Below are 26,779 nucleotides of genomic sequence, written 5' to 3' on the forward strand. Positions count from 1 at the left end.
TCTAAACTTTTTGATATTTACTAAACAAGGCCTGCCCAGAGATGACTGGGAAATTGAGATGTTGATTAAATCAGGATGTTCCTGCTACCCAGGGAGGCAAAGGGTTCAGTGATAAAAGCAGTCCAGTGTTCTAAAATCATTTTCAAAGCAAAAGAGGGTTTGAACAAAATAAATGATTTGAATGCAAGACATAAACAACCAAACAGGCCTGCAAATGAGACCAGTAATGAGGCATCTGGGACCCCGGTTCTGCTTCTGATGACTTTCAGGGCGAGTCTTGATGCCTTTCAGATTTTCAAAGAAAAATAAACTGGTGACAAAAGAATAGCAGCTGTGGGCCCAATAAGGAAATTAGTTGGAGCAGATTTGTAATTAAGCATTGAAAATGGATCAGTATGATCTCTCGCTATGAACAAATCCCTTTTGCTTCTTAAAATTCTTTTTTTTTTTAAACACACTTCACCCTTAATCATGCATGTCCTGTCCTGGATGTTAGCAAAGAACATTGTCTCCACGGCCCTCCCCACCCCCCCCCCCAACCCCCAGGGATAGCATTAGCTCACATGCAGTACAATACCCCATGAAATAAAATAACATTGGTTTTGGGTTCCTGTTTGCTTTACTTTTGTCATTGTATAAATTTGGAAAGACAGAAGAGCTGCCTCTATCAAAAGATTGTATGTTTAGACAAGATGAAGAAAGGGTGAAGGATCCTGGGGCATTGTGAGGACAATTTAGTTTCATTTCCTAATACAAGATGAAGATTAAAATTTTATGATCTACATGATTACTCACCCAACATCATTTAACAATCACATCATAGACAAAGCTTAAGCTCAAAGGATATTATTATACACTGACTTTTTTTTAAATAGCAACATTTTACAACTTCAGTGTTAAGTATATTATGGCTTCTAGGTAAAAGATGCCCCACTCCCATACCCATCGCTTAACTGTCCCTGGCTAGTCAGATGTACCCTATGGATATCATGGCTGAGACTCCCCAGCAGCTATTTGAAAGGGACAGAGCTAGACCCTTCTGCAACTAGAAATTGGTGCATCTCCAAGAGGAACCAATTCCTATACCCTGGTTCATCCTGGGGAGTGCACCCTTCCTCCTGCTTCCTGGACCCTGTCCCCTTTTCCTGTTCTTTCTGCAAATCACTCTAAGCCTGGAGAAATGGAAGAGGACCAGGTCAGACCCAGGTTGTCCTGAATCATTAAGTACAGCAGCTCCTCTGGGGGCTGACCAGACCCTCTGAGCTTTGACAGCCGTGAAATGTGACAAGAAAGTAAATATCCTTGTGCCCCACTTAACCAGAGGTCAGACATTCCCTCAACCTCAGACTTCTGGAATTCAGCTTGCAAAGCAGGAAGGAAGCAAAAGAGGCTCAAACAGCGGAAACACCAGTCACAAAGCAATGCACTTTAACTAGGTCTAATTGACTCTTAATTAACACACACTCCTAACAGGCCCATTTATTTAGTCTCTTGCCCCACAGTGAATTAAAAGCAGAAAATTGGAGGGGGACAAGGAAAGAGGAAAGAGATTTGTAGTGATCACACTGCAGGCACTAAGGATGGCAAATAGTTTGACATCAAAGGAAGAGATAAAAAACAAGCCTTTAGAAAGTGGTCCTAGAATTAGCAAAATCACTATCCACAGCCATTTGTATTGGTTTAAACAAAGCTGCACATCTGGAAAGCCCTGAGGGCCTTGTCTTGGTACTGAAAACCATAGTTCCTGCTCTAAACACCAAGACACTGTGTGTGAAGGAGGAAAACCTGAGCCTTTGCCAAGTCTCCATCTTCCAAATCCCCAGGGTTTTCAAACCTCTGAATGCTGAGGAATCACCAAGGAAGCTTGCTGGAAATAATAAGCCAGGGGATTGTGATTCAAACACTCTATATCCTCAGCCCAGAATTCTGCATTTTCCAAGGCTCTACCCACTATGATGCAAACTCAGAATCACAGTCTCAAAACTGCTATAATCCCTTCACTAAGCTGGCCAATCTAGCAGAGGCAATCACTGGGCCTTGATTCTTCTGTAAAATAAAAGGTTTGAGTTGGTTACTTTTCAGTTCCCTGCCAGCTTGACCTACTAATAGCGTATTCTAATTTTCTAATGAACTCCTAGGCAGCTGCTCAGCAACCAAGGAAGGGATCATGAGGATGACCAAATGGATCCTTTATTAAAACAAAATGGCCTGGCTGGGTGTGGTGGTGCACACCTGTAATCCCAGCAATTTCAGGGGCTCAGGCAGGATGATTGCAAGTTTGAGATCAACCTCAATGACTTAGCGACTGGGAATTAAGCTCAGTGGGTCAGCATCTCTGGGTTCAATATACAGTACTCCTCCAAAAGCAAAAACAACAAACAAAAACCCAAAACTGGAAAGCCTAGTAGAGTGGGTTCGATTAGCAGTTCTGCCCCTTTTTATTGCCCATTTCATCAGCAAAAATTTTGGGGTTTACTCCTAATAGATGTGCATTTTTATATACTTATAACTGATGCCTGTGTTACTAACTAAATACATTGTTTATATCATAACTTGCACAAAATAAGACATAAATCAAATTAGATGTTCTGATATTTTCCTTACCTACAAGATGACTCTCCACTTTTCACCTAAATTCTGCAGTAATCTGCTCATGGGTTGTTGATGTGGCAGTCTCCTTAGAGATAACAGAGTAGTTCCTGGGACTAAGAGGAAGAATTCTGTAAAAGAAGAGGGTAGAACCATCTTTGAAAAAATGTAAAAGATGATAGATGCCTATTTCATTTAGTTTAACACTTCTTAAACTCTCTGGTCTTAGGATCCTTTTACTTTCTTAAGAAATTATTGATGATTTCAGATGGCTTATGTTTATCTGGGCTATGCCTATGAATATTAACCATTTTAGACAATAAAACTGAGAAATTTTCAAAATACAAGAATACCCATTGCATTAGCCATCCGGGTAATGAAATCTTCATGTTGTGGAGCCTCTAGAAAATGACACAATAAATCACAAGAGAATGGGACAAAAAGGGCAAACAACTTGTCACTGTTGTTATGAAGATAGTTTTAACTTCATGAACCCACTGGAGGAAGGGCCTCAGGAATCCCCAGTGGTCCCCAGACTATACTTTGTAAACTGATGATTTCATCCATTTCAAAGGCAAAAAAATTGACCAGGTCCACTCCCAGAAGAAAGTATCATCCAAGATGTAAGAGTGACATGTGGCTGGAGGAGGTTGAAGAATTTCATTTAGACTGGGTCTGCTTAGGTGATGCCTGCTGGCCCCCAAATTGTGACAAAAATATGCACCATGGTATGCTAAATGTGGAGGACATGGTATTTATAAGAATGACCTTTCACCTCTGAAATATTTCGAATTGGTGACCTTCTCTTCTTGACATGATCCTTGACAGAGTGACCAGTGTTCCAAAGTATTCTTTACTGTGGTTCCCTCTGGAAGTCATTAGTTTCCGGGTGTGGGTGAAGAATTCGGAAGGGTAGTTGCTTCAGAGCTCAGTCCTCAAGTTTCAATAGCAGTGTTCTTTGAACTGAGAACTTGACATTTCGAAAGGAGTTTTCTGCTGTGACAAAACAGCGAAAAATAGGAACCAATCCCTTGAACGATGTCTAACATTTTATTATTTTTACACTTGAAGTTGATAAAATACACAAATACTTGTTGCACGAATGAATAAAATATGAAGCATGAATGTGTAGCCATGGTCGCATGAATGTGTAGCCATGGTCTTGGAAGGTCAGCTTCTTTCTTAGGGTAGAATGGAGGGTCTTCTTTTTCTATCAAGAGAAGGGCACGTGGGCTGGGGATGTGGCTCAAGCGGTAGCGGGCTCGCCTGGCATGCGTGCGGCCCAGGTTTGATCCTCAGCACCACGTACAAACAAAGATGTTGTGGCCGCCGAAAACTAAAAAATAAATATTAAAAAAATAGAGAAGGTCACGTGGTTGGACTCACTCCTGATAGAATAGATTGGTCATGTTGGAGATGTCAGAGGACAAGGGAAAGAGTTGGTTACAGTGTGGAATAAAAATGCAGGGGACCTTGTTCAAAAAGCATGAAAAAAAGGTGCACTAAAAGTACTAAAATATAAAACTTTTTCCTGTCTTCCTTAGTCACCCTCTCTCTCTCTCTCAACTGTGATGGTACTTTTTAGTTGTCTGATGTCATCCTCATTAAAGAAAAATTAAAGTTTTAAATTATTAGCACAAATATTTCCACTCATCTCTATATGGTGCAATGACAGTTTTAAATGTAAATATAAGAGCCTGTGTGCAGAATCACTGACATGATACAGTTACGTTTTCACAGCCTCCTGTGCAGGCATAGGTGTTAACACTGCACAAAATCAGCTGCATTCTTTGTGCACATTTCAAGAAATGAAATATTCTACCACATTCTAGAAGAAGGTGGCTGGGGTATGTTTACCTTGTATTCACTCTGCATCTTGCTGGACTCCAAATCCATAACAATTGCTATGCTCATGAAGCATCCTCAACTCTAAACATACAGGAATGGGGTGGCAAGGAACAGCTACTTTGCTGAGATCAGAAGCTCATTCTGGCCCGTGGAGTTGCTCTTAGTTTACGGTATATGCAAATCTCTCACAAAGGTGGGGTGTCCAGGATCCCACAGAAGAACACTCTTCCTACTGGCTAGGGAGGTTAGATAGCAGAAGGAGCCCCAAATCATCTGTTGAGGGTGCATGAAGTAAATGATTGAATTCCTTTTTTTCCACTGAATATGTAAGCACATTCTTTTAAAACTTCTGTATAGTGCATGTATATTTTCAGAATGCACAAATCATATTAGCAGAGACATATACATTTTGAATATAATTTATAAATATATATTGGTGTCTGTGCCAAAAAAAAAAAATCACTGAAGGGAGAGCCTGAAAAACAATCTGGAGGACACCATCCTAGAAGACAGCATAAGGAAAGGGACAAGGAGGAGGGTCTAAGGACCCAGGAGAGGAAGAGCCCCATTTCACTTAGCAATGGCTTCCCGAGAGAAAGGACTGAGTAGAAAGTAGAGACAGAATATACTGCCCTGCCCAGAGCCAGTCAGCACCCCACCCATCCTAGGGGAGGATGATCAGGCCCAGATAGGCAGGGCTAGATTTCATGGGAGTCCCTTGATGTATAGGCAGGGTCATTTAAATGACTTCCATGGAGGAGAGCAACGGATAAAGCTGACAGTATCATTGGGTCCTGTCAGCATGAGCAAGAGACTAAAAAGGAGTGGCAAAACAAGAGGAGTCATCAGTCATATCAATTTGTTGAGTTATATGCCATGGGGTTATAAAGCAGGTCTTATTATTCACATTTTACAGATGAGGAAACAGAGATCCTGAGAGTTAAGTAACTTGCTGAAGGTCATAGAGCTAATTACGGCCAAGTGTATCTATTGCTCTTTAGATATCTCCTTATGTGCCCAAGCTGCAGAAATGCCCCCAAAGGCAGAAACTAATACTGTTATCTCTGTTTCACAGATGAGGTATCCAAGGCTCAGCAGAAGGCTTTGGTGACCTGTGGTGGTTCTGGGCAGAGACTGAGCATATGGTGCATGATAAAGTCTGGAAGCCAATTGCCATGGCTGAGATGATCACTAGATCCTACCCAGGATGCACCCAACTATCTGAGGGTTGGAGGGACCTAAGCCATCAAATGGGATCTCTAGCTTTAGAAATGGATGGACATAATCTTCAGCCACTGGATCAGACATTACAGGTTTAGTTTACTTTATCCTTCACAGCAAGCTCAAGGACATTTATTATGATGTCTTTGGTATGTATAATATCCCTAAAAGGTAACAAAGCAGTCTCATCTCATATTTATATCTGCACAGAGCGAAGGTGCTGGAACAAGGCCTTCCTGCTTGTGATTGAGAGAGACGCTGTCCAACTCCAGATCCCCACACTGGCTCTGACACATGCTGCAAATAAGGCGGCTTCTGACGGACTGTCCATTTCTTATTTTACCTCATTTGGTTAAACCACACAAGCTCCGAGCTTGGAACTTCCGTTTTCTTATCTCGAACATCGCGTACTGTTCCAGCCCACAGCCAGCCACCCAGGAAGGAAGCATTTTGTTCCTTTTGGACAGACAGCCTGGCTGGCCATATGGCCACGCGATTGAAAGCTCTGTAAGTAACATTATCTCTATTGCGTTAAAAGATCTATTAGAACTTGAGACTGTACAGAGCGTTAGAATTTAATAGTCATTTCTGGTCTGTTTATCTCACAACAAATATGCAAAGAAAAATACAGAGGCTAGAGAGAAGGCGGGTAAGGACACAGACACACACACAGAGGGGGGGAGAGAGAGAGGGGGGAGGAAAGGACAAAGCAGGGGTCTTTTTCTTATCCATTTTGAATTTTCCTAAACTCAATTATAAATTAACAAATCAACATGTCAGGCCTCAATCTATTTGATTCTTGTTGAGAATCTAAATTACGCTAATCCTTCATTGTAGTCCACGTGTTATTCAAATTGGTATTATATACTTGTCATTTTTAATATTGCTTGAAAAATGTTTTTATGCTTCTCTCCTTTTTTTTAAACTTTACCTTGGTTGTTTTGACAGTTACAATAAAAACATGTAGACATAAAAAAGAAGTTGCCGTAAATGCATTCCTCTGGCAGGAAAGAAAAAAGGAAATTTGCACCACAAGTTCTCTGTCTTGTGTTTTTATTTTCCTGAGGCTTCTGAGTTCTTGGAATCAGTGCTTTAAACTAGCTATTTACTTTTGATTTACGCTGCAGAGAATTTTGAGAAGTTCTAAAGGAAATGGGTAAAAAAAAAATGTTTTGAGTGATGCAAAAATGTAAAGAAATGTGCCATGGAAAAATGCTGGAATCTATTCTTTAAAATCTATGCTGAATAGAGATTTTTACATTTATGGTCAAAACGGCATGGTTAATGAAGTACGATAGACAGGAGGAATTATATCATGAGTTGGGTGAAAAAAATATATACACCTTCTCTTTCTATAGACGGAAATTAAAACATATACATCCAATTCTAGATGATTAGGAGTCCTGGTGGGAAGCTCATGGGTGACCTGAAATAGTATTGGTCCTACTCAGCTTTGGCATGTGTGAGTATATGGGGTGTAGATAGGATGATGAGAAATTGCATAAAGTTGCAAATAACAGTTTTACTTTGGAAACTTGAATTTGTGCAATCAGAAAACTAACTGGTTAGCTCTTCCTCAACCTGTTCATCTCTGATCCTGTCCCCAGCCTAGAGATCGGTTTATTTTTTATATTGAAAGATAACACTTTGGGTTGGAATCCCTCTGTCTTCTCCCTTGCCATCTCCCTTGCGCTACTCCCTTTGTGTCTTCTTTGGGTGAAAGTGTCCCAGTGATAACAATAGCTGGGACTTTCTGAAAGTTTACCCTGAGCTTTTCTATTTACCTGGGTCTCAGGTTCTTAGATGTATTATAGCCTTTAATCTTCACCAAGACTCATGAACAGGGTCAGTTAATATCCCCATTTTATAGTTGAGAAAAGAGAAATTAAATGACTTGTCCAAAGAAGCAGAATTTGTAAAAGGGCTAATGGGTTTCAACCCAGGCAGTTTGCTTCCAAAGCATGTGCTTATAATCAAATATTAGACCCCCTTGTTCCCCTCACATCCAAAATGGTAACAACTACAGTGGTTGGGGTAGAGATGGGAGGGTAATGACTTGAAGGAGGCATAAGGTGGGCAAGGGGGTGGACTTCTTTGTTGAAAATGATCCATTTCTTGATCTGAATGCTGGCTTATATGAACCTTATAGAAAATGCATGGGACTGAATGTGTAGGTACTTTGGTATATGCATATTGCAGTTAAATTATATTGATGGAAAACAGAAAATAAACAAAAGTAAAGAATTACATATATCTACTTAACCAATGGTAAGTTGATTTTCTGTTGGATATTCAATAATAATCTGCTTATAGAAAACATCTCAAATTAATGGAACTTAGCTCACGTGTAGGTGGCCCAGCTGAGTGGTCGAAAATGTACACTCTATATCTGGACTCTCTGGGTTTGAGTCTTGGTGCTGCCATTGGGTGATTTGGGGAGAATATCTTGATCTCTGTCAATTTCTCTGCTGCCTCATCTATAAAATTGGGGATAGTGTATTTCCACATTGTAAGGTAGGATAAATTGAGCTAATTTGCATAAGAATTTAGGGGTGAAGTACCGGCAGTCTCCTCTTTTGGGGGGCCATGTGAGCCTTGGTAGGTAGGACAAGTTGGTGCAGGAAAGGGAGCATCAGGCATCACAGACAGGAGCCATGATCCATCTTCATGAGTTGGATGGAAAAAAATATATGAAAAATATATATATTTCATTCAAATAAAAGATGTATAGGTATTTAAAAGCTATTTTGTTAGCAGAATCAAGCTTATTTCTTCTCTTGGTATATAGCTTTTTCTTTGAAAACAAATTGTATGGCCAGATGCAAGGTTAGCCAACTGACACTAATAAATCCACTGGCTTGCCCTAGTTCAGAGGTGCAGACATTCCTAAGAGTACATTTCCTTGTCTTCGGTATAAATCTTGTGTTCCATAAGCAAAATGCTGACATGAAAATGAGTGGGTCTGTATTATTCCCTAAAGGTTATGATAAGGCTTGATTCCAGGGAGAAGTAAACAAGGAAAGGAAGAAGTTAAATCTCTTGGATGGTATGACAGGTTACTAGCTTCCCTTTGGCTTGACGTACTGTGAATCTGCAAAGCCTGAAATCTTTGTCCATTTCTTTTTCATCCTCCACCACACCAAGCCAGCTCTCCCCGGCATTTACAGGATGCCTACCATGTGTGCCCCTTTCTTGTGCCCTTCTCTGCCTGATATCCTGCCTCTTCATCACAAAGGCCCATTCTAATTGTGCCAACAGTCAACTCTATTTGCCACGATTCTGTCAAAGCAGACAAATTAAACATGTCAGGTGACATGCGGAGGAAAAGGATCTCTGATTTATTATGGAACTTTTAACGAATAAGAGTTATTTCTCTTGGCCTGATACCTGCTCTCTGAGACTTGATCACATTTCAAGGCACTCCAGCCGTTTACTCAAGTATTCTGCATCCTGAGATGTTTGCATGCTTGTGTCTGTCTGTGTGTTTACACAACTGAATGCAGTTGGAAAACTGGAGCAGGGATGTTGATTACAAAGTTAGAGTGAAGGGGAAAAGTTGTCTCCTGACAGCCCTCGTTTCCAGTAATTTTAAGCTTCACTATGGCTACCTCAGTTGGGAAAAGGACTTAGGGTCACATTGCAATTAAAAAATAATCTTTAGTGTGGACAAATTTGAACACATTGTACTATTTATTTGGAATATATAATATATATATATATATATATATATATATATATATATATATATATATATATATGTGTGTGTATATGTGTATACACACACTGAGTAAAAGACACAATACCCTATTTGCAAGCATAAATAGAAGAAATAGAGCTTTTCATATGCTTCTCCAAATAAATAGTAATGTGTGTGTGTGTGTGTGTGTGTGTGTGTGTGTGTGTATGAAGGTCAGATTTGGGGTGATCATTTCCCTCTAGCTTTTCAGATGTCACAACCAGATGAAGGATAATTTAAGAAGCATAGAGCTGGGTGATGGGTCTTGCAGAGCTGTCCTTCTGTTGGACCTGGAGGAAAGCTTATCCCAAGCAAAGTAATTTATGACCCCAGGTGAGCTCAGCTCCCTGCAGGCAGCACAGCCTAAGTTCTCCAGAGAACTCTTGGCTTATTGGAAAGAACTGTAAGACTGGAGACAGGATAAGTTATGGCTTTCTAGTGGCTTTCCCCTTTATCTTTTTCCTTGTTGTGATATTTATTATTTGTGGGTAGGGATGAGAAGGGTTCACTTTGCCAACTTTTGAACCCTCTCAAATTCATGGCTCTGAGTTTTGCACCATCCCTGAACCTTCCTGTATCGGAGTTTCTATTTTCTTAGCATCCTGCAGCTTCTTGGTTTGAACTGACAAAGGCTCTAAAAGATTTACTTTAAAAGCTGGAAACAATTCCTTAAACATCAAATAGCTTATAAAAAAACAACCAAGAAAAATATTTTGATGAGTCAAGTATAAATGAATTGAAAACATAGGTTCCAAATTTCCTCACTTCATGCCGCAAGTTCATGGCTGAATTATGATTAAGTTTTATTGGATTCAAAGTTGATAAGAAATAATGGGACAAGAGAAAGACCCAGACACATTTGTTCTTTTTACTTCTATTGCTTTATTCCCTCTTTAATATAAAAATGGGCTTTGGTAGAGCTCTGGAAGTTGGAAAGAAGAGGGATGAGCAGGAGACATTTATAAAGAGGGTTTTTGCCAAGAAAGAACTCTGTATTAGGAAATAGGGTACATTTGGCTACAGATTTAAATTCTTGACTTAATGGCTGTAACCTTAGGAGGTCGACATAACTTTGCAATCTGGGCTGCTTCGCTCTCTACCATGCCGGAATCGGCTCATCTCCTTCACACCTGTAGCTCATTTGGCGCTTCCTTTGTGAGCTTCAAGCTCTGTCCTTAAGAACCCTGGGAGGTTATTTGGGTCTAGTGCTTTCTATGGCCAATTGCCTTAAATATGTCTTTTGGACCTGAGCCCTGTGGGTATACAGACAGCTCTGCAAAGGCAGCCTGGGATGAAGTAGAGGAAATCCTATGCCATTCTTGGGCATGCTCCTGGTGCAAAGGCTATCCAAGGCTGCTTCCACCTCAGGAGACCTGTCTGGGGGTGTAGCTGGCTTATGGGACTCAGAGTACATGGCAGAGGTCAACAAATGCCTGCCAAATGAATGTGGTCAATCAGTGTCCACCAGATGGTCACTGGATATTCTGTAGTGTGTGGTTGGGAGAGAGTCATCAGGAGGTCACAAATCCGACAGAGCCGTGGAAGGAATATCTCCTTTTGTTGTTGATGTTCTCCATCCAAAACATGGTGGAGAAGATGGCTCTGGGTCTGTCCTATTTGCTCACTTGAAAATGCCGCCAGTCTCTGGAAGTGAATGTAGAGAGAATGTGAGAACACCCAGAGTTTTTAGGGACCCCTGTTTTCAAGGCAAGCACCCACAGAAAGTACCGTTCACTATCGAAATGTTTTTGTAGCATCAGAACCTTAGAATCAGACACTCTACAGGATGGGGAGGAGGGAGAAGCTGGTTCATTTGCAGGTAGTTAGCAACCAGCTCTCGATCTGCTCTCTACTCTTTTGTGGAGAGGAAAACAGTTGTGCGATGACAGAATGTGTGGAGAAGAAACTGCCAAGAAAATCCCTTTGCCCAAGCCCTGGGTCCCGCTGCCAGCTGGGATTATCTAAAGTGGGTGTCCTTAGAGAGAGCAGACATTCTCTTCTACCACAGACTGTCAAAACCTCCCTATTCAACTGTTTAAAAAGCTGCAGAGAATTAAACATAGAAGCCTTTCTGAGAGGGGGAGAGGGTCCTATGGGGACACATTGTTTGCTTTGGTTTCTATCTCCCTCCCTGGAATGTAGTAAAAACCTGGGGAAGTCAGCATGCAAAGAGTAGGCCTTGCAGAACTGCAACCCCTCATGCCAAAGTGAAGGGTGAGGAACTCTCTCTGGGTTCTGGTTTTATAATCATTTCTGTTTATAGTAGGAAAGAAATATCTCCCTTCTTGAATTCAGTGCATGTAGTCTTTTCTTCCCTCCTCCCCTTCTTACACAAACATTATAGAGCCTAGTCCTTCAATGGGTTATTATTGGCCAGCTAATGGTAAATACAGACAGACGCTGCTGATTGAATGGGATGCCTGTGTCGCTCCGGCGGTGAAAGTACCATTCATGCATAGGAGGTGGTGATTGCAAATGGCAGCCACCAGAGTCCAAATAGTTGGATGTGTGGGGAGCATAGTGACTTCCTTGCTCTTATGAAAGTTCAAGAGCAGGTGTGAGGGGTTACAGAGGGGACCAAAAATCAATCTATAGACCCCTGGTCTCTGGAGCACTGATTTTAGCCAGGGTCCTGGGAAAATGAGAAGTGGGGGGATATGTCTTGGGTCTGAGGGCTAGCGTTAGACCATTTCTGTCTCTCTCTCTCTCTCTCTCTCTCACACACACACACACACACACACACACACACACACACAGACCTATGTTCACCTAACTCAGATTATATTATATGAACCCCCAGAACTATGATGAGTAAGAAAAATTCCAAGTGTTACCCTAAAACTTTGTGGAATGATATTTTATGTGCGATCCCAGTTGACCGTCTGACTTGGACTTGTATGCTTCTCTCCGAGAGCCCTGTGGGGAGAGGACACAGTGAAGAGGATTAAAGAAATATAGATATAATGATCAAGCTGATTTAAGGAGAGAGGATTCCCATAACCACCCCCACCCTGTTTCTTGCAGATAAACCAGGATCACTTCCATTTACCTTCCTCCTGAGTATCTGCCTGGCCCTGCCTATGTTGTACTGCAGTTTGGTGGGCACTATGGTAGCCATGCTGTGGTGAGGGGGCCCTTCTCTCTTGTAGGGCCAGAGCTTTGATATGGAACTGATGATGCCAACTCAGACATTTGTAGTATCTGGGACAGTGAGTTGGATATACATTCATTAGTCCCCTACTAAGAAGCAAAATGTCTCTTCTTACTCTGTAGTGAAAGAGAACTTTTGAGAAGTGTATCTTCTGATTTTACCTCACAAGGGTGATATGAAAATAAAAAAGTTAATATTTTGATGGTCCAAACTATAATTTGAAGTGGCTGTCATACTCAGGTGATAGGCAGAGCAATATTATGTTTATTATTATGGTTCTTGCTGTCTCTCTCCCTGCAGGCTCATCACTCTCTTTCATATCACATGGGTAAGTAAGTATGGTCTCTTTGGGAAAAGGCAACAGTACAGAGTGCTAATGAGAACATTCAAGGGACCACAGAGGACAGCCACTTCAAATTATAGTTTCCTTGGGCATTGAGCATACAGCATTCCAAAATGAAGAAATTTGAGAAACTGACTACCTTAAAAAATATGGAATGGGAAGAGATGAACCAACAATGTTCTAATTAATGTTCCAAACAATGCAAAACTTAGCTAGCTCATAGATGTTTGATTTTCTGGCCACATGTGGCTAGGAAACATGAAATGAGGCTAGTCTGAATTAAGAGTATTGTACATGTAAAATACACCCTGGATTTTGAAGACCCTCAATGAAAAAATGTATGTAATCTATCTCATTGATAGTTCTTTCATAATGATGATGTTGAGATATTTTGCATATATTTATTTAAATATTTTATTCAGTTTGATTATAAGTGCTTTTTTTTAATGTGGCTACCAGAAAAATTTAAATTACCCATGTGACTGCATTTGCAATGGGCACTGTTTCTACCAGAGAATACTCACCTAGTCTTTGTTAATAGATGGTGTGGGTGTCACCAGAATTCAGTATTTTCTTTCTAGTCCACAACTTCAGGGATGTGATTGCCCCGAGTTGACTCTCCTGTTGTATAAATTTCCAGGGAAAATGATGAAATACTTTAAAGTTGATAAAAGTAATAAGAGTCTTGTCTAATGCATTCTTGGAGGTAGCTCTACCTTTTATTGGTTTTTGAGCTATTTTATAGTTCTGTGAGTTTTAGAAAACTGATAATGATGAAAACAACTCATTTATAGAAATGAAAATTTGTATCTTTTGGAATACAATACATCATTGCTTTGCAGATAAACCCTTTTTGCATCTCTTCATAAATTTCATTTTGGCCTTCCTTACTACTTATTGAATCAATGTCAGCATCTTACTTGTCCCTCATTAACTAATGAATTAAAGTCTTTGACATGAGTTCATTTTATTTTTGTATGAGGGTTACAGTTTTACCTTAAGAAAAGAAAAAAAAAAGACACAATAATAGTGAATTTAGGAGTTAATGATGGTCCAGATTAACTGTCCTGTTCTCTTTCCAACCCGGGCCACTCCCCAGGATCCAGTGGTTGAGCTACTTCCTGGTACTGAGATGGAATATAGAGTGCATTTTTCTATACAAAGTATCTTATCTGAGAGCTGATTGCTACTTAAATACTATTCATATAGAAAGTAAGCTAAATTGTGGGTTACTCTGAATTTTGTGAGCTAGCTAAAGAATCTTCCTAGCCAGTGGAACTCTTGATTCTAAGAGAAAATGTGCTGAGTTCCAAACAATAAAAGAGAAACTTAAGTTACAACTCATTCCTAAGTTGTGCACCATGGATACTGATCAAACACCCAGTTGTATAAAATCTCTCCAAAATAATGTCACACATGTTCAAAAGAAAATGAATGGTTACTGTTTTTTGTTTGTTTGTCTTATAAGTATTAAAAAACCAGTCAGTTCATAATTTACCTTGTAGTCTTTTTCCAAAAGAGAACTGGCTTCCTTAAAAGTAAGGTGAGACAAGATGCTCCAGGCACATCGGGATTTATTTTCCATTTCCATTTATTTCTCTGAACAGAAGTGATTTCAACAAACATAAGCAAGTTAAATACATAATGTTGATAATGTCACATACTCTTCCTTTTTAAAAAATTTTGAAAATACCACACATAGGCTGCGTATGTTTTGTTTCTTTTCTTGGTTTAAAGAAAAAAAAAACCCAAAACGTTGTTGGCTTTTTAAAGCAGAAAGATCATTAAGTTTTGTGAGTTTTGGCCTCCAGCATTCAAGTTTTTACAGAACATAAGAAAGTTTACAAGTCTCCCACAAGCACGGATGTATGATTTTTATACATCTGTAATTCTGAAAACGAAAACTTTATTGTACAACAGAAGAGTCCATACGGATGAAACATTTTCCTTACATAATCTCCCCATATATAATAATTTTCATTCTTGTTTCTTTGGGAAATAACATGTAGAAGCTTTGTGACAAATATACCTCTTGACTTGTGTATTTTTAATTTACTTGGGAATATCATCAAGAAAACCAAAATACATATTAATATAAAATATCAAACACATTTACAGATCAAACTTCAAAAATTAATTTCAAACAGCTAGAAATTGTTAAAAGTTTTACTTGGGTATTGTTGCTTTTGCTTTTGTATATTAAATGCTTTTAGAAACTGCTAAATAAGAGGAGCATGAATTTATACCACTTATTTCAGAATAAGATACCATTCTCTTCTAAGAAGTTAATTTAATTAAATAAAAACCTTTGGCTAAATTTGAAAGATCTCTGAGATTTTAATGTATCGTATAAAAAGGTTTTGGTGTATCATAATTCTCCATAAAATGGGAAGAAACACTGATATATTAAATCTTCCACCATTATTCAAAAATAATAGAACACTGTTTTAAAAATAAAACCAAGGTTTCATTTGCATGGAAAATTTATTTCCTATGGAAGAGCTTTAGTTCTGACCTATTTTCCACAAAAGAGAATTACTGCATCCTTAGCTCTTTCTTTATCTACAGGATTTTTCCTACCAAGCTGGTTTTACTTTTTTTTTTTTTTAAGAAAGTGTTATTGTGGTGATAATTGATAATTAAATTAACAAATAGAGGCAAAGATATAGATTCTTCTGAGAGCAAAGAATTCTGGAAGTTTTTCCATAAATAGTTTCACTTTCTATTAACCCAAAGATATCTAAAAGATTAACAAGAGGGTGATGTGTTTGTCCTCTGCTATACTCTGAGCCAAAAGTGTTTGGAAACAGTTACTATTTATCACATAGGACTCTTACTATTTATGAATACTGTTGACCATATGAATAACACCACTATTTATGACATACAGACAGCTTCATAATGTCAGAGGAACATTGTTGATATGTTCATTATTCATGTAAACCAGATAGCAAATAAAGGGGTAAATTCGAGAGGTACAGAATACCTCAGGGATTTGTAATGTGGGCTGCAGGTTATCCATGCAATGCTTGAAATTGGAGGACATTCTTCATATTTGTTTTTTTGTTTGTTTGTTTTGTTTTTTTAGAAAGGGATCTTTATCAGAGTTGCAAAAGTATTTTAGGCTGGCCCCTCAAAAAACGTTTAAATCTTCTTAGGATTGATAGTTTGTTGCTTGTCTTTACAACACCTGGATGAAGATTTTAAAAGATGTCTTATTGGTTTGCTCATATGACAGCCTACTCAATGCAATCCAAAGTCTATACCTTTCATATGGACTTTGGGCGATGTACGTAAACATAAGGCAGCAGAGCCTTTTAATTAACATGCTGTTGCAGCCTCCCTTTCCTTTCAACATCATACCATCTTGTCTCCTGCTCCGACTTCTCTCTCCTCCCTTTGAATTAGCAGAAAAACCTGAGGGCACTTTTCAACTTAATAGAGGAATAGATAATTCTCATTCCATGGGTAAAACTGCAGCACTGGATCCATTTAAAAATGTGATCGATATCTGTTCATACAGTGCATCTGTGTTAGGAATCATGAAAGGAAAATTGTTAATAAGGGGATTTATTATTTTACAAACCCCAAACTCCACTTTTTCTAACAATAAACAATGTGAACAAGAAAGTGATGAATCATTTAAAATTGACCATGATGGAGAAGATACCATCAAAGCCAGTATTCGCTAGTACCCTTCTAAGACTTGACCACATTAGACTTCTTTTCTCATCCTTCATAGAGTTTCCTGTATCCTAAAATAAAAGCGTAGTCTAATTTGCACGTGAGCTGAAATTGAAGGAAATTTGCAAAGCAACCTCCAAATGATGAGCATCTTGCCAGGAAAATGTATCTGATCTCTAAGGAAAGGGTGTTGGAAAAAGAGAGAAAATCCTCCTGCCATTTCCTAACACAATTTTGAGTTCTTTTGACAGCGATGTTTCCCTGATTATGAAGCCTGCAGAAATACGCTCAAGAAATGAGGAAGTTTTGCAGACATAATTGGAAAGAGAAAACTACACATGAGGAAGTTGTTCAAACTGGCTCCATTCTCAGCTAGCTGTTTTCAGAATTTTTCTCTGCATCCCACCCTAACAAAAACCCTGTGCAAAAAACAAACCTTTTCCAGATGTTTTGATGAATTTGTGCCCGCCCCCTTTCAGGTAATAACAACTTTTTCTCTCAGTGTGGGGGAATAGAACCCAGGGCTTTGGTAATAGATGAGTGGTCTACCCATTCAGCCACATTCCCAACTTTTTAAAAAAATTTTTGCTTTTGAGACATGATCTTGTTAAATTGCCCAGATTGGCCTCAGAGTTATGATCCTCCTGCTTCCCCCTCCTGGGTAGCTAGAATTACAGGTTATAGGCATGGGCCACCGGGCTTGGCAATAACTAACTTTCATTTAGGGCTTTATGTTTTGAAGAGCATGTAGCTCATTTAATGGTCACAATAATCCTTAAAAGTTGTTATTGTTGTTATTACTGCTATCATGCTGTTTTTATACAGAACAAAACTGAAGCTCCGGTTGTGTTTAATCATCTGAGTCAAAAGCAGTGGAGCAGGAATTTTTAAATCCAAATGATCAAACTGCAGATTCCCTCCTCTTCTCTTCTCTTTTGGATGACAGTGGAATAGAATAAGATAAGCATCTTTTAATAAATTCTGTTTGCTTTTTCAAATAAGCGCTTGGATAAATGCAATATGCCATTTTATGAATCCCTAAAAAGGCTTTGTTTGAAGAATCTGAAATACTTTTATGTTTATGGACTTATATAGTATTTGTATCATTTTGAAATATTTAGGAAAGGAGGAAATATAATTATTTGCCATGAAAATAAACTAACACCAGCAGGCTGGGAGTCAGTGCCAGCCAAAGCATCCTGATTGTTCCATGTACCATTGCTGGCATTTTGAAAGTTGGCGATGGGAAGAAGTGGGACTGGCCTCGTGTGGATTGTGGCTGACACTCGTACCAATTATCCCTCCACGGTCCTCTTCCTCCTCCTCCCACTTTCCCCCATCCCACTCAGAGCTTTCTATTTCACAAATGAGAAAAGTGAAGCAAAGAGAGATTGTCCAACATCCACTGAAAAATCAAAGGAGGATGCATGGATCTTCCCATGATGCCATGCAGTTGCTTCAGATGGATTTTTCTACAGAACTACCCCTTAGTTAAATCCCAATTGGAAAAATCAGAAAAAAAGAGAAACTTTGCAGCCATTTTTTTTTTCTTAAAGAATCAGGCTCCCTTTCCCATACAGAACTGCTTCTCAGTAATACAGGTTCATCTCTCCGCAACAGATGGGTCCATATGTGGAAAGAGACCTCGCCACTGGTCCAGCAGCATGTGGTCCTTTTCAAAGGCACATGCAGTTCTGACCACATGACTTAATGCAGTCTCCTCTTTCATGGGCCACCTCCTCATCAGCTGTGATGTTCAGGCATCCATATTTAAGTCACAGACCTCTGGCAAGGCCAGCATGTGTGCCATGGAGCTTTGTGGAGATTTGCCAAAGTAACAGGCCAGCATTGGGAGAGGGTAGTGATGATGGGATCTCAATTTCATACCATCTGTCCCAGATTTCTTTCACTAGCAGGCTGGCCACTGGCTTTTTAGGATAGTCCTAATGCCAAGGCCCTGGAATACTTTGCATGAAGCTCAACAGAACAGGCACCTCTGGGGACTCCGTGGCTGATTCTTGCGACCGGGAAGGGATGGACCTGGCTGGCTTCCAGCAAGAGATGTACTTGAATTGTCCTCATGAAAGCATGTTAAGCCTTCAGGGGCTGGCTTGTGTTTGAGAGCTGGCCAGGCGATGTCAGCTTGCTCCATGGGTGAGAGAGGACATAGGCAACAGAGAAGGGAGGAAACGTGTTGACATTCTCCTCAGTGACAACGTTCTTTATTCTCAGGAGACCATGGGCCTTATGGTGTATTTCCACACTGCCACTACCCTCCCTTTTCTTTCTCTATCAGGATCTCACCATTCCAATAAGAACCTAAACCATAAAGTAAAAACAGGAAGAAGGAAAAGACTTTTTTGGGGGGTGGGAGCAGGCAGGGAGTGAGAAATTTTTCAAATGGTGGTTGGGTTTTTGTTTGTTTGTTTCTGCTTTTTTTTTTTTTTTTTTTATTCAGGTCCTTGAATGAATATTTTCTTTGCTCTCAGGAAATCTGGATTAATTGATATAATCAAGGTCTGGAAACCCTAAAATGTTGATTCAATTCCCAACTCCTACACAAAGAAGCTAAACAACCTGCAAGAGAATATGTAGCAAAATCAACAACAATTTTCCTATCTGCAAAATAGAGTTGGTGTGCCACTGGGACCCTGGGTGGCATTTAAAAAAAATGTGTTCCAAATGCTAATTACTCACCAGTTGGTGTTCCAGACCCGGTCTCTTGACATAAGTAAGTTAATTGCTAACAGGATGATGATGCTGGTTTCACTTTTAAATGTGGGTTTCAAAAGCGTAAGTTCTTAAAACCGTCAGAGAACCAGAACCCTGGGTATGGAAAAATCTCCAAGAAGAAATCCAATGTGCATTCCACTCATTTCACAAGGAGGAAACTGAGGCCTAGAGATTCCAGTCAGGGTTAGAGCAGAGCCAGGACAAGATGCTGGGTTTGATCTTTGGTTGCTATCTCCTTCCATCAGCCTCACTGCTTTTTCTATGCCTGCTTTTCCAAGATGCTTTCTGGGGAGAGGATTTTCCACAGGCTGGATGTTTCATGGCTCTAGCAGGGGGATTTGGGGTCGTGTGTTAGGACAGTTTTTGATAGAGCCACTTTGCCAACTGGAACAACACTCATTCCCTGACAATGGAATTGCTGGCATCTCCTATCAGCTACTGAAGTCCTTAGAAGTCCTGGGAGTAAACAAAGCCTGACAACTCTGTTCCCTGTGCTGTGACCTGTTCACCTCCCTGCCACTTCCAACTTCACTTCTCCCCGAGTAGCTTCCATGTTATTTAATTGAGCAGGACTTCCAGAAATCAGGCAGTATGTGCTGAAGATGTCAGAAAGAGTATTTGCAGTGAGTGTGTGTGGGTCTGAGCTCTTTAAACTCCAGGTTGAAGCTGGTGCAGAAGAGTCTCTCTCTTTGTTACTCCAGTTGCTTTTCCTCTTGAAATTTCCTTCCAGTGATTTCTTTACTAACTCTTAACCACTTCATGTCAAAAAAATCACTAAGCTTCTCATTCTGATAAATGTTATTTCTTAAAACTCTCAGGTGCCTACTTACTCTAGAATGTTCTTTTTAACAGGCATTTTAATAAAAGCATGAGGAACCTTTTAAAACAAACACATCAAACTCAACTTAAAGTTTACTGTGAATTACAATAGCAATCCTACCTCAAATTCGTTTGGTAATGTCTATTTGTACACTAATGTCCACAGCAGCATTTTTCATAGCTATTAAATGTCTGAAGCTAGAAAGTGGAAGCAACCCAAATAAATACTGATGCCATCAACCTGATGCCTGGGGGAACTAAATGTGGTATATCTATACAACAGACTATTACTTGGCAATGAAAATGAAGTAAGATAGATGCTAAAACATGGATGAATCTCAAAAAGTTATGCTTGGTGGAAAAAGTCAGAAAGACTACATTGTATGATTCCTTTTCTGTACCATGTTCAGAAAAGGCAGATTTAGAGAGACAGAAAGTAGATTAGTGACTGTCTAGGACTAGAGATGGGAATGAGGAGGAATTGCAGAAGAACTTAAGGTTCCTTTGGGGGATGACAGAATTGTTCTCCACTTAGATTGCAGTGATGGTTACACAACTCTGTAAATTTACTAAAAACCGTTAAGTTGTATACTTCAACTATGGTGTGTGAATTATACTTCCATGAAGCTTCACAAATGAACAGCCATCAGATAGAAGCCCCAGCTCCTGCTTCGGGGAGGAGGACCTTTGGAGTAGAGTGCTGTCAGGTGTGCTTGGATCATTGCGCTGATTCAATCTTCCAGTTACTCCCTTACCCTGGCTACTCCTCTTGGAGAGCAAGCAATCTTTGAGTCAGGGCAGGGGGCCCTTGACATGATACAACAATTTATAAAGTAAACTTGTTGCCCTTACAGGGTGAAGTCTGACAAAGCCATGGTTCAGGGACGCATGTATTCAAAGTGAAAAGCTTGTAGAGACGGCAGCAATTTAGATTTGCAATTAAGGCATTTAATGTGTCGAGGGCTGAGAAGGAATTAAAGTAAATGTTGATTTAGTTGTAAAGTCTTCAAAGATAGAGTCTTGCAAAAGGAGCTTACATAATGGCAAAGTTGTATTTATTTATGCATTGTTATTATCTGTAAAATAATCTCTCTTTCTTTTCCCTGGAACTTTTCTAACCAGCATTGGAACCCTTAGCAGGGGAGACTGGAAACAGGTCTGAATAATGCATTTCAGATAATTTCAAAAAATCACCCTTTAATGAGTACCATATTCCCTCCAATTTTCCCTTATATATGATTCACCATTTTGCAAATACTGATGTATAAAGAATGCATTGAATGTGGCAAAAGTTGAAGATAGCCCCTGTGGATAAGACCTAATGGACACCATCCTGAAATAATACATATGGCTCAACCCCCAGACATGTGTCTTCAATTTAAAATAATTCAGCAATCATGTTCAACCAGAACCTGATTACACAAAATGGGACTTTTTAACTCCCAGACTTGGATCAAATTTTGAGGTCAAGAAAAGAAAAGTGGGGTGGGGGGAGATAATATGTGCCATGTTTATATATTCCAGATACTGTAATTAAATGATTCACACACACATTTAACTGTTTCTGTGAGCTTATCAAGGTACCTAGTACCATTTTCCACCTATAAATATTAACCTTGCCTTTGAGAACTTGCATGAAAGTCCTGGCTGGGATGCAAAACAGAAAATAAGCTGGGCCTTTGTCAGAGTGCCATGGTTTCCAAAGTGCTGAATTAAGGTCTCATTTTCCACTTGCTTAGAGGCTTAAGAGTGAAGAAGACTGATCAGAGTCAGCTCTCTCCAGGGTGGCACATGTTGACCTAGCACAGGGGACCAGCATGCAGTGTCCGCTGGATCTTGAAGATGCTTTGTTTCCCTTTGATGTTTTATTTTGCTGCTGGCTGCCTCCTCTTCTTTCTTATGTCTATATAGGCCTCCTTTCATAATAGACTTTGTACTATGACTTCTGAGATGCTAAGAGATCCTCCTCTTTGATAGGCTGCCCAATACTTGAATTGCTATCATCAGTACCTACTTATTTTCTTGAAATCTCTTTGATCAGAAGAAATCGTGGGTAGAAAGTATTTGTAGAGTCCCAAGCAATGGTCTGTAAGGATAAGATTGCCAGAACAAAATGTAAAACACCCCATTCAATCTGAATTTCAGATAAACTATAACTACTTCCACATCACAGGAAGAAGGGTGATGAGCTAGTTTCTTTACCTGAAAAATATTAAAGCCCCAAAACTTGAAGTCCTAAATATTAGGCAGCATAAACATACTAAGGGGAAAAAAAGCTTTTTGTTTCTATGAGTTGTTTTGAAATAAATGGACCTATTTAGAATGGGTGATTTTTCTTTTTATATTTCTCCTTTTGTTGACAGGTCTTGCAGGTGTTTCATGGGTTAAACAGTAAAAATGGAACAATTTCTGGGTCCTGGATAAGGGAAGAGTCTCTGTCACCTTGGACTTCCAGGTCTAGGGTGATGTGGCCCACAAGCTCCCCTGGAGGGTACAGGGGCTAGATATAGAGTTGAGTTGTCTAGAAACTGATTTGTCCCCACAAATCTGTTACTAAAAACAAAATGCAAAATTTGCAAGTGATTTACTCCCCTCCCTATATAAACTAGAGTGGATTCAAATTTATCTTTTTATTTTTTTTTTTTTACATTTTTTTTATTGGTTGTTCACAACATTACAAAGCTCTTGACATATTATATTTCATACATTAGATTGACATGGGTTATGAACTCCCAATTTTACCCCAAATGCAGATTGCAGAATCACGTCAGTTACACATCCACAATTTTACATAATGCACTAATAGTAATTGTTGTATTCTGCTACCTTTCCTATCCCCTACTATCCCCCCTCCCCTCCCCTCCCATCTTCTCTCTCTACCCCATCTACTGTAATTCATTTCTCTCCTTGTTTATTTTCCCATTCCCCTCACAACCTCTTATATGTAATTTTGTTTAGCAATGAGTGTCTCCCTTCATTTCCATGCAATTTCCCTTTTCTCTCCCTTTCCCTCCCATCTCAAGTCTCTGTTTAATGTTACTCTTTTCTTCCTACTCTTCCTCCCTGCTCTGTTCATACTTGCTCTCATTATATCAAAGAAGACATTTGGTATCTGTTTTTTAGGGTTTGGCTAGCTTCACTAAGCATAATCTGCTCTAATGCCATCCATTTCCCTGAAAATTCTATGATTTTGTCATTTTTTATTGCTGCATAGTACTCCATTGTGTATAGATGCCACATTTTTTTTATCCATTCATCTATTGAAGGGCATCTGGGTTGGTTCCACAGTCTAGCTATTGTGAATTGTGCTGCTATGAACATCGATGTGGCAGTGTCCCTGTAGCATGCTCTTTTAAGGTCTTCAGGGAATAGTCCGAGAAGGGCAATAGCTGGGTCAAATGGTGGTTCCATTCCCAGCTTTCCCAGGAATCTCCAAACTGCTTTCCAAATTGGCCGCACCAATTTGCAGTCCCACCAGCAATGTACAAGTGTACCCTTTTCTCCACATCCTCGCCAGCACTTATTGTTGTTTGAATTCATAGTGGCTGCCAATCTTACTGGAGTGAGATGGTATCTTAGGGTGGTTTTGATTTGCATTTCTCTGATTGCTAGAGATGGTGAGCATTTTTTCATGTACTTGTTGATTGATTGTATATCCTCCTCTGAGAAGTGTCTGTTCAGGTCCTTGGCCCATTTGTTGATTGGGTTATTTGTTATCTTATTGTCTAATTTTTTGAGTTCTTTGTATACTCTGGATATTAGGGCTCTATCTGAAGTGTGAGGCGTAAAAATTAGTTCCCAGGATGTAGGCTCCCTATTTACCTCTCTTATTGTTTCTTTTGCTGAAAAAAAACTTTTAAGTTTAATTAAGTCCCATTTGTTGATTCTAGTTGTTAACTCTTGTGCTATGGGTGTCCTATTAAGGAATTTGGAGCCCGACCCCACAATCTGTAGATCGGAGCCAACTTTATCTTCTATCAGACGCAGAGTTTCTGATTTGATATCAAGCTCCTTGATCCATTTTGAGTTAACTTTTGTGCATGGCGAGAGAAAGGGATTCAGTTTCATTTTGTTGCATATGGATTTCCAGTTTTCCCAACACCATTTGTTGAAGATGCTATCCTTCCTCCATTGCATGCTTATAGCCCCTTTATCAAATATAAGATAGTTGTAACTTTGTGGGTTAGTCTCTGTGTCCTCTATTTTATACCATTGGTCCACCCGCCTGTTTTGGTACCAGTACCATGCTGTTTTTGTCACTATTGCTCTGTAATATAGTTTGAAATCTGGTATCGCTATACCGCCTGATTCACTCTTTCTGCTTAGAATTGCTTTTGCTATTCTGGGTCTTTTATTTTTCCATATGAATTTCATGATTGCTTTATCTATTTCTACAAGAAATGCCGTTGGGATTTTGATTGGCATTGCATTAAATCTATAGAGAACTTTTGGTAATATCGCCATTTTGATGATGTTAGTTCTGCCTATCCATGAACAGGGTATATTTTTCCATCTTCTAAGATCTTCTTCTACTTCTCTCTTTAGGGTTCTGTAGTTTTCATTGTATAAATCTTTCACCTCTTTTGTTAGGTTGATTCCCAAGTATCTTATTTTTTTTGAGGATATTGTGAATGGAGTGTTTTTCCTCATTTCCATTTCAGAAGTTTTGTTGCTGATATACAGAAATGCCTTTGATTTATGCGTGTTGATTTTATATCCTGCCACTTTGCTGAATTCATTTATTAGTTCTAGTAGTTTCTTTGTAGACCCTTTTGGGTCTTCTAGGTATAGAATCATGTCATCTGCAAATAGTGATAATTTAAGTTCTTCTTTTCCAATTTTTATGCCTTTAATTTCTTTCGTCTGTCTAATTGCTCTGGCCAGTGTTTCGAGAACTATATTGAATAGAAGTGGAGATAGAGGGCATCCCTGTCTTGTTCCGGATTTTAGAGGGAATGCCTTCAACTTTTGTCCATTCAGAATGATGCTAGCCTGAGGCTTAGCATAGATAGCTTTTACAATGTCAAGGTAAGTTCCTGTTATCCCTAGTTTTTCTAATGTTTTGAACATAAAGGCATGCTGTACTTTGTCGAATGCTTTCTCTGCATCTATCGAGATGATCATATGGTTCTTATCTTTAAGTCTATTGATGTGGTGAATAACATTTATTGATTTCCGTATGTTGAACCATCCTTGCATCCCAGGGATGAATCCTACTTGATCATGGTGCACTATTTTTTTGATGTGTTTTTGTATTCGATTCGCCAGAATTTTATTGAGGATTTTTGCATCTAGGTTCATTAGAGATATTGGTCTGTAGTTTTCTTTCTTTGAGGTGTCTTTGTCTGGTTTCGGGATCAGGGTGATGTTGGCCTCATAGAATGAATTTGGAAGAGCTCCCTCTTTTTCTATTTCCTGAAACAACTTGAAAAGTATTGGTATTAATTCTTCTTTAAAGGTTTTGTAAAACTCCGCTGTATACCCATCCGGTCCTGGGCTTTTCTTGGTTGGTAGTCTTTTGATGGCTTCTTCAATTTCATCTATTGATATTGGTCTGTTCAGATTGTCTATATCCTCCTGACTCAGTCTGGGCAAATCATATGACTTAAGAAATTTATCGATGTCTTCACTATCCTCTATTTTATTGGAATATAGATTTTCAAAATAATTTCTAATTGTCTTCTGTATTTCTGTAGCATCTGTTGTGATATTGCCTTTTTCATCCCGTATGTTAGTAATTTGAGTTCTCTCTCTTCTTCTCTTCGTTAGCATGGCTAAAGGTCTGTCGATCTTATTTATTTTTTCGAAGAACCAACTTTTAGTTTTGTTAATTTTTTCAATAGTTTCTTTTGTTTCAATTTCATTAATTTCCGCTCTGATTTTAATTATTTCTTGCCTTCTGCTACATTTGCTGTTGTTTTGCTCTTCCTTTTCTAGGGCTTTGAGTTGGAGTGTGAGCTCATTTATTTGTTGGTTTCTTCTTTTTTTGAGGAATGACCACCAGGCGATGAACTTTCCTCTTAAAACTGCTTTCATTGTGTCCCATAGATTCCGATATGTTGTGTCTGTATTTTCGTTTATCTCTAAGAATTTTTTGATTTCCTCCTTTATGTCTTCTGTAACCCATTGATCATTCAGTAACATATTGTTCATTTTCCATGTGATGTAGGATTTTTCCTTCCTTCTTTTATCATTGATTTCCAGTTTCATTCCATTATGATCAGATAAAATGCATGGTATTATCCCCACCCCTTTATATTTACTGAGTTTTGCCCTATGGCATAATATATGGTCTATTTTTGAGAAGGATCCATGTGCTGCTGAGAAGAAAGTATATCCATTTGATGATGGTTGATATATTCTATATAAGTCAGTTAAGTCTAGGTTATTGATTGTGATATTGAGTTCTATAGTTTCTTTATTTAACTTTTGTTTGGAGGATCTGTCCAATGGTGAGAGAGGTGTGTTGAAGTCTCCCATAATTATTGTGTTGTGGTCTATTTGATTCTTGAATTTGAGGAGAATTTGTTTTGTGAATGTCGCAGCACCATTGTTTGGTGCGTAAATATTGATAATTGTTATGTCTTCTTGGTGAATGGTTCCTTTTAACAGTATATAATGACCTTCTTTATCCCTTTTGATTAACTTAGTCTTG

General features: G+C 39.1%; 1 long non-coding RNA gene across 1 annotated transcript in view; it reads left to right on the forward strand.

Annotated features, from left to right (window-relative positions):
• The first annotated feature begins 5,971 nt into the window (after positions 1-5,971).
• Positions 5,972-26,779, forward strand: part of LOC308644828 — a 35,566-nt gene continuing 14,758 nt past the window's right edge. Inside the window, exon 1 of the long non-coding RNA XR_014021092.1 lies at positions 5,972-6,165. This is a non-coding gene — a long non-coding RNA (uncharacterized lncRNA). The remainder of the gene's footprint in view (positions 6,166-26,779) is intronic.

This window comes from Spermophilus citellus (assembly GCF_964194105.1).
Source record: "Spermophilus citellus genome assembly, chromosome: 3".
Classification (NCBI taxonomy): Eukaryota; Metazoa; Chordata; class Mammalia; order Rodentia; family Sciuridae; genus Spermophilus; species Spermophilus citellus.